The 9,381-nt window shown below is 41.0% G+C and overlaps 1 long non-coding RNA gene and 1 pseudogene across 1 annotated transcript; one reads left to right on the top strand and one right to left on the bottom strand.

The window, feature by feature from the left end:
- Positions 1-515: 515 nt before the first annotated feature.
- LOC129412185 (uncharacterized) lies at positions 516-2,336 on the bottom strand. Its single transcript, XR_008633601.1, has 2 exons — positions 1,418-2,336; positions 516-1,233 (listed from the first exon to the last, which is right to left on the bottom strand). It is a non-coding gene; the product is annotated as an uncharacterized LOC129412185 (long non-coding RNA).
- Positions 2,337-5,835: 3,499 nt separating this feature from the next.
- Positions 5,836-5,953, top strand: LOC129407215 (5S ribosomal RNA; annotated as a pseudogene).
- Positions 5,954-9,381: the final 3,428 nt, after the last annotated feature.

Here is a 9,381-nt window from a genome sequence, read left to right as displayed (position 1 = left end):
ACAGTAGTGTGGACATAATTGAAGGCTGCAGTGTCTCATATAAAAATAATTTCTCTATCAATAATATTTTTGACTGAACTAACAAGAATTTTCAGGATGTGGTCACTACATTCATGTAGTTTTAAAAACATGACAATATCAAGTAATCCAAAGTATTCAGATTACGTTACTCACTTTAAGTAATTTAAAGGATTATGTTACAAACTACATTTTGGGGTATGTAATCTGTAATCTGTAGGGGAATACATTTTAAGAGTAACCTTCCCAACACTGCTTGTGATGTTATGAAGTGAGTAGTTTTCAAGTTAACAGCTACTTTTTACCTTTAATTTAGAGATTAGTTGAGGCAAATCCAGAGCTGAAATGATCCAAATCAGGGGCTGTGAAAGAGCGAGTGAAAATATTGTCCCTAAGAGCGCCGCCGCAACATAACCCCCCGTCTGCGGAATATTGTCGGTGTTATGTCCCCTATTCAACACAACTGCTACAAAACAATCATTGAGACTGAGTCAAAGTTTAGTTCGGCAAGTTTATTTTGTGTGGCCAAACGTTCACCAAGGTGTACGAAAAAAACAAAACAAAGGTTGGTAGGAGCAGGTGCGTGCCAGTCGTGCCAAAGCAAGGAGAAAATTCAATTTGTCGACTGGACAAAAGTTAGTTTGGTTGAAGACGTTTCGCAGCTCGTCCAAGCTGCTTCTTCAGTTCTGGTCAAACGCTGGTGGACACTTCCTTATATCTGCAGGGAGGAGCGAACTAACTGTAACTAACACCCACTTGTTTACAGTTTCAGTGAGTTAGTTCGGCCTATTGACCTTTGCAGGGTGTGGAGACTAATTAACATAACAATAAAGAGGCTTCCACACCTCTGGACCTGACCTGGATACACCTGTTGTTCTCTTGGTTGTTTTGAATAAGGTTTGAGGATGGAGTTGTAAATATTGAGATAGATGGTGTCTGAGGCCTCCATTTCTGTTTAGAGAAGGATTCTTTCACTCCCCTCTCGAACCAGTTCTTTTTTCTGGCTAAAATCTGTACCTCACTGTCCTCAAATGAGTGGCCCGTGGCTTTTAAGTGGAGATGTACGGCAGACTGAGGTCCACTGCTGCTCTCTCGTCTGTGTTGGTACATCCTCTTGTGAAGCAGTTTAGTTTCTCCAATGTAGCGTTCACTTCACTCTTCACTGCACTGAACGGAGTAGACCACATTGCTTTGTTTGTGGCTCGGTGTTTTGTCCTTGGGGTGCCAAAGAAAAGAACAAAAAGTAAAACAAATCAGGGCCTAAATGAAACCTAGGTTACAGAAGTAAAGAAATCAAAAAGTCTAGTCTGTCTGATCTAAAAAAAAAAAAAACTAGGATACAGCTGATAAAACTAGTGTGTCACGTAATAATTGTTTTCAAGTTAACAGCTTCTTTTACCTTTTGTCCAGTTGAGAAGGCAATTCCAGGTCTGAAATGTTCCAAGCGATTCTAGTGAAGCTGTACGGAGTTTAAAAACAGCAGTCAGAAAACAGCATAATATGGGTCTTTTAACGAGAATAAAAAAGTCAGGTACAGGCCTTTTTCTTCACTCCTCAGACGTGAACAGTGGAGTTTGAGGCCTGCGGAATTAATGAGCAAATAGTCAGTTCGTGAGCGTTGCCACCTCGCGCCCGGGGACAGGATATTTCAGTCGGTTGTTAATTACTGTCATATGGCTGCGGCACCTTTCTCCTGAAAAGACTCTGAAAATGAAGTGCTCGGAGTGCGATGGCGTCATGTACCTGACACCAAGCCCGCCGCCGGCCCCGCACCTCGTCCGCCAACACCGCCAGATTCACCAGAGCTAGAGGTACGGCCATTTAGGTTTCAATCATGTCAAGGTAGAACGTGCAAATAATGTTAAGGTGGTGGATTAGTTAGTGATGGAGGAATATCTTTTATGTATATTTTAACTGAACTAGTAGACAAGTGCTTTCAAGGGAAATATGATAAATGCAAATGTTCTGGATTCAAGTTGCTGGTTTCTCACACTTACTTAAAACATTTTAAATATTCTGGTAAAGGACTCTTGAAAAAAGACCTTTGAACCTAACTAGAATTAGAGTAGATCAGTCGGCAGAGGCCAAAACTGTAGCGCGTCAGTTATTTGTCTGCGCTCCAAAGGGTTCAGAAACAGATCCAGTTTGAACTTCAAGTCATTTTAGTCAGACTTTTCAAGAAAAATTGGCTGGAATTGTAAGTGGAGATTCAAATGAAACTGAAAAGCCCACCAAAGTTCTTGTAGAGGTGCATATGCAAGGAGCAGTAAAATAAAAGTAGAAAAAATGCATAGCACACTCAGATGGCCGATGTCCAAGGTTTTTGTGTGTGTGTGTGTTTTTTTTTTAAATAACATTTCAGCAAAAAAAAAAAACCTTTGTCAGATTATTTTTCTTGCTTTGAACCACAGTATGATGCAAGAAAAATGATCCGACAAAGGCTTTTTGACCGAAACGTTATTTAAAAAAAATAACATTTTTGGACATGGGCCATCTGAGTGTGCTATGCATTTTTTCTACTTTTAAGTGACTGGAGATTACCTGCTATGCATTACCATCAGATTCACAAGTATTTCTTACACAATATAAAAAAAAAACTTGGAAAACATTCATTCTTTATATTAGTGGAGTTGCCTCTGCACAGATCTGCCACTGGCTTTAATCTATGGCAGACATGTCAAACTCAGGCCCATGGGCCAATTTTGGTCCACGATATAATTATATTTGGTATGCGAGATCATATCAAATCTGTATTCGAGCTGCCCACCGGTTACATATAGGCTATAGAGACAATATTTATTTAACATTTTGTTATTATTTTATATTATGTTTGTTCTGGATTCAGTGTTTAAGCAAAAACTATTATTAAACATTTATTTTCATAAGAAAAGGTTTAAGAGTACATATCTCAAAAGAAGAGAAAACATGCAGATGTTGTTGAAATTTTTCAATAAATATTTAGTTTGGCCCACAACTTAGTCTCAGTTTTTAAATTTTGGCCTCTGTGAATTTGAGTTTGACTCCCCTGATCTATGGTGATTAAGGGTGTGCAAAATCGTTTAATGTGATAAAACAATATTGTTATTGTGGACTGCTGTATCGATATATCGCCAAGAGTATTTTTTGATACATTTTACTAAATTATTTTGTTACAATGTTAGTTTTGTTGTTTGTTCAGTGGAAGAAAACTTGTTTATGTGACACATTTGACATTTTCACAGTTTTGATGATTTAAATGTTTGTGTTTCATTTGAACTTTACACAAGAAGTGGTTTAACAAAGACTTTTAGAATCATAAACACGTTTTAGCCATTATTTTTTTATTGAATCGTGTCAAATCGTAAGCTCACTGTATCAAGATATATATTGTATCGTGGCCTATGTTTTGAGGTATATATCGTATCGAGGTCTATGTATCGAGGTATGTATCTTATCGGCAACTTCTGAATGATACCCAGACCTAATGGCAATAGATCAAATTAATGCCATATTGTGGAATATTATGGATGTTAATAAACAGCAGCTGGAAAACTCTCACCAAAATACTCTTACATAGTGCAACTTTGAGCTTCACAACAGCAGTTCTGCGTTCAAGTCACCTATGCATCCAGTCTGTCTTAAAGCACCGTATAAATAACACTTTATCATTAGCATTAGAGCTGCTAGTTTCTCTCACCACAAACACAGCTCTTCCTGTATGTTACACTTGCCTCATCCTTTTACATTTGCACATTTTACCGTGCGCCCACAAACCGCCTCGTCTCGTCTCCGCTACCTCGTCACATCCACGTGTCTATTAGCCAGGTGTTAAAGACTCCCCGAGGTTACTTTCATCCGGAAGCTACAACCTGTTAGCTGTAGCGCTACCTCTCTCCTCCATCTGGCAGCGGGCCACAAAAATAGCTAACAATTAGTCGTCGGAGTGCCCAGGGAGCGCTCGCTAGCCTCCGCCGCTACGCTAACAGGATGCTATCAATAGCCCGCACCTGTTTCCTGCACCTGTAAAAGGGGCTTGCATAAGAGCCGTTACGAGGGCCGACCGGGGCTCACGCAATCACCGGAAGAAGAGAGGGGTACTCCAGCGCGCAGCCAGACCTGTCCCAATCAGACCAGGATGTGGTTTGAGAGCGCCCAAAAAGGTGTCCGTGTTTTACAGTGCTGTGAAGCAGGGATGAAAATGTCAGAAAATAAATCAATGTACAAATATTGTTCACACATTTCTCCAGCGTGACAGTGTGAAAGAGTGTATTAAAGGATGCAGACTGGAAAGGCCCGAACCAGTATTTAGATAAAGCAATGTTTTAGAACTATTTAAAAACACCTAACCTACCTTGTGACCAGTGTTGGGGAGTAACAGATTACATGTACCGGAGTTATGTAATCAGAGTACAAATTATGAGTAACTGTATTCAGTTACAGTTACTGTTTCAGTGAGTGGTAATTGGGTTACAGTTACTTTGTTGAAATAAATGGATTACACAGAGGGATTTTCCTGTTTTCACATTTTGGGCTATATCCCTTTTTTTTTTTTTTTTCTGTAATTCCACTCATTGCCGGACACTAAACCAGGTCTAAACCAGGACTAAACCAGGACTAAAACCAGGACTAAACCAGGACTAAACCAGGTCTAAACCAGGACTAAACCAGGTCTAAACCAGGTTTAAACCAGGTTTAAAACCAGGTCTAAACCAGGTTTAAACCAGGTTTAAAACCAAGTCCAAACCAGGTTTAAACCAGGTCTAAACCAGGTCTAAACCAGGACTAAACCTGGACTAAACCAGGTCTAAACCAGGTCTAAACCAGGTTTAAACCAGGTTTAAAACCAGGTCTAAACCAGGTCTAAACCAGGACTAAACCAGGTCTAAAACCGGGTCTAAACCAGGTCTAAAACCAAGTCCAAACCAGGTTTAAACCAGGTCTAAACCAGGACTAAACCAGGTCTAAACCAGGACTAAACCAGGTCTAAAACCAGGTCTAAACCAGGACTAAACCAGGACTAAACCAGGTCTAAACCAGGACTAAACCAGGTCTAAACCAGGACTAAACCAGGTCTAAAACCAGGTCTAAACCAGGACTAAACCAGGTCTAAAACCAGGTCTAAACCAGGTCTAAAACCAGGACTAAACCAGGACTAAACCAGGTCTAAACCAGGTCTAAACCAGGACTAAACCAGGTCTAAACCAGGTCTAAACCAGGTCTAATCCAGGTCTAAACCAGGACTAAACCAGGACTAAAACCAGGTCCAAACCAGGTCTAATCCAGGTCTAAAACCAGGTCTAAACCAAGTACAAACCAGGTTTAAACCAGGATTAAAACAGGACTAAATCATGCTGCGTGGACGTGTCTCCTCCTCTACTATCAATAATATTTTTAATATGGTTAAGTAAAGTCTGGGCTTTTTATTTTCTTTTAGCAGACAACGCAAACCAAGTAATCCAAAGTATTCAGATTACGTTACTCAATTTAAGTAATTTAATGGATCACGTTACAAACTACATTTTGAGGTATGTAATCTGTAATCTGTAAGGGAATACATTTTAAAAGTCACCTTCCCAACACTGCTTGTGGATGAATATGTGGGTGAAATGTGGGTGAAAGACTGACATGTGACTTTTTTTTTTACGTGTTTTTTTTTTTTTTTTTTTAGTTTTGTTTTGTTTTTCATACCAACAACAACTTAATTCTAGTGGTTCATGTATTTGTTTGTCAGTCCAGATTTCATTCTTCTCTCCTGGAGTTGTTTACAATGTGCACTCTGAACACAATCTTACTTTTATATATTACAAATTTTACAAAATATTACAAAAAAAAAAACAAAACTGTGGCCTTACCACCTTGTGAAAGCCTGATCTCATCAAATCTCAGAATCTAAGCAAGGCCGGGTTTGGTTAGTACTTGGATGGGAGACGTCTGGGAATTCCAGGTGCCACAATGGTCCACCGGTGGCAAAAACTGTTGTTGTGTCCTTAGGCAAGACACTTTACCTACATTGCCTAGTAAGAAAATGGAGTGTGCGTGAGTGTTGTTGGTGGTCGGAGGCAGAAGTGATGACTTGAGAAACGTGACTTAGACTTGAGTAACTATTTTTAGGACTTGAGACTTGACTTGATTAAATGGATTAAGACTTGGGACTGGACTTAGACTTGAAGGTCAGTGACTTGGGACTTGACTCAAACTTGAAAAGACTTAATGCTTCTCCTAAAAAAAACATACTGTTATTTAGCACTTTTAAATCTTTATTATTTCTATTCTGACTATAATAATGTACACTTTTGTTTAAACATCATATAAAGTGCAAAATTCTAAGCAATATTTTGGTACTTTGGTTTAAAGACTTGAAATGACTTGAAGCTCAACGCAGATGACCTGGACTTGACTTGGACTCATGGGCCAGTGACTCAAGACTCGACTTCGACTTGCCTGTCTTTGACTTGGGACTTAATTGAGACTCGCAAAACAACGACTCAGTGCCACCTCTGGTCTGATGGCACAGATTGGCAGCCTCCCTTCTGTCAGTCTCAGAGTAGTAACTTACCACTACTGAGTGTGGAGTGAACTGTAAAGCACTTTGGGTGAGTTGAAAGACGTTATATAAATGCAGTGATTAATTCATTAACTGTAATCCTGTTCCAGATGGACTTTGGTCACTAGCCCCTTCGTCCTGTCTTTATTCCTCGTCATTTACTTTTACGTTTCTCCAAACAGAAGAACCAACCACTCCATCACCCTCCATCCACCCATCCATCCTCTCCTTCATTCATCCAGACCCAACAAGCCCCAGACAGAGCTGCGTCTCTGGGGTCAGGCTTGGGCGGCCCCCTGATGAATGCCTCAGTGTGGCGTACGGGCCGGGGAGCTATTGATTTGGTTTTTGGAGGGGCCCGAGAAAAGGTTATCCAGGTCTGGGGTCGGGAGCCCGGGACCCGTCCCACACGGCCACGAGTCACCAGAGCGCTCAGCCGGGAAATGGACACAATCTATAGCCATCTACCAAACCCGCACACACACACAAACCCACAGAACCACACACACAACCACACACAGAGAGAAGAACTCAGCCTAAATATGCAGGTTTGTGTGGAAAAGAAACAAACCACAACACTAACAACATAGATCAGAAAATAGCACAATATGGGCCCTTTCAAATTCCATGTGTGAAACGGAGGTGAACTTTTCATTTTTTAAGCCAACACAATTTATCCAGCCATTCTTTCTGCATTCAAATTACATTCGATACAAAGCAGTGAGCAGAGGTGGGGACTTGCACTGGAGTCAGATTTGAGTCACTATTTTTAGGACTTGAGACTTGGGATTCGACTTGGACTTGAAGCTCAATGATTTGGGACTTGACTTAGACATTTGGGCCAGTGACTTGAGAAGACTGTTTTTAGAAAATACTTGGTGATACATGCGTTGCTTAATTTTACTAGAACATGTCCCTCCCACTTCTCCGTTTGTTACTTCGGATGTAACTGAAGTACTGTGATATGGTATCCTCAAATGTACTACAGTAATCTACAGTACAATACAGTAAAACAGAGGGAACTACAAATAACATGATCCTTCCATTTCAGTGCAGAATACACGACAAAATAACAGCATTTTTAAATCTGAATTCTTTCTATTCTGACCATAATGATTCACACTAAGATCTTGTCAAGACATTAAAAAAGTAAAATTTCTAAAATTTTATAATCATATATAAATATACCATTACTTTTTAAGTACAGTTTAGAGGTGGGGACTTGCAAGTGGTGATTTGGGCTTAAGTCAGACTTGAGTCACTATTTTTAGGACTTGAGACTTGACTTGATAAAACTGACTAAGACTTGGGACTCGACTTGGACTTGAAGGTTATTGACTTGGGACTTGTATCAGACTTGAGGCCTGTAACTTGAGAAGACCTGGGAAGCACTTTTAAATGTGAATTCTTTCTGTTCTGACTGTAATGATTCACTCTAAGATCTTGTCAAGACATTTAAAAAGGAAAAATTAACTAAATTATTTTCTACAACTCTTATAAATACTCTTATGTAAATATACCATGACTTTTTAAGTACAATTTAGTTTAAAATTCATATAAATTTTTTGTTTAAAGACTTGAAATCACTTGAAGCTCAAAGCCAATGACTTTAACTTGACTTGGATTTATGGGCCAGTGACTCGAGACTTGACTTGAACTTGCCTGTCTTTGACTCGGACTTGAGGTCAAACACTTGAGACTTGCAAAACGACTTGGTCCCACCTCTGGAAGTTACTGTCATGTTGAAAATGATCATGATCCACACCACACCCGACCTCCATTTTTGCCATTTTGCTCCTCTCATAAGCCCGAGTATTATGTCATTCGTTTTCTACACCCAAAAATAGTCCAAACCACTGAAGAATCAATTCACCTGTCTATTTTTAGCATTTAGCCCTTCCCTGTTTCAACAAGTGCAGCGTCATGGTAACAAAAACAGAGGCATTCCCAGGCTGAGCGGGGCATCCTCCGTGTTACGTAACCCAGCAATGAGCCAGCAGCTTCCCCATTACCTCCGGCACTACCTGGGCGCGTGATCGGAATGACTAAACCCCGTCTCCCCCTCCTCCTCCTACTACTACTACTACTCCTCCTCCTCCTCTTCCTCACCTCACCTCACCGCAGCGCCCCCCTCTGGCAGCAGCCGGCGGCGCAAAAACAAACACAGCCGAGACGTGAGAGCCATGCCAACGCCTACCTGCGCCGAGTGATGGGAGTTGAATGGGAGTGTGTTAAGAGCAGGTTGAGAGGAAGAGGAGGAGGAAGAGGAGGAGGAGAGGGGGGAAAGGCAGGTAGTGTACGCCGTCACGGGTGATTAGCTCCTCGGCGCGGCAGACTCCAGACCTGTCAATCCGAGAAGTACCAACAAAACGCGCACGGTAACACGCGAGAACGCACACACACACACGGGAGGCAGGTAAATGGAAGTGTGGAGGAGAGAGAAAAAAAGAGAAAGAAAGAAAAAAAGAGAGAGAGGATATGAGAAAATAGACACAGGTGCGGTGACAGACGCGGAGCACGGAGGAAAAGCAAACACGGAATTCTAAGGTAAATTGAGTTGCCGTACAAAAGTAACTGTCAATAGTTGTGAATTGTTTGGTAAAGAAACAGTAGTGTGGCATTGTGGTAAGAACTCTCATCGAACGGCAAGGTTTTGGGTTTGATTTCCAGACCCTGGAGCGTGGGGCTGGTCACTGTGGTTTGCATAGTATTCAACTCCAAATAGGAAGTGAGCATGGGTGCGCTTCCGGCTCCATCGACTCTGACTCCAATTCATTTTGTTTTGGGAAACTGTCACCCCGCTCTGTGTAACTGCAGCTACCAGACTCGTCATCTTGGTC

The sequence above is a fragment of the Boleophthalmus pectinirostris genome, unplaced genomic scaffold, assembly GCF_026225935.1.
Source record: "Boleophthalmus pectinirostris isolate CB_2022bp ecotype Guang Dong unplaced genomic scaffold, ASM2622593v1 HiC_scaffold_11, whole genome shotgun sequence".
NCBI lineage: Eukaryota > Metazoa > Chordata > Actinopteri > Gobiiformes > Gobiidae > Boleophthalmus > Boleophthalmus pectinirostris.
The sequence above is the reverse complement of the archived record's forward strand: the minus strand, read 5'-3'. Positions and strand labels throughout refer to the sequence as shown.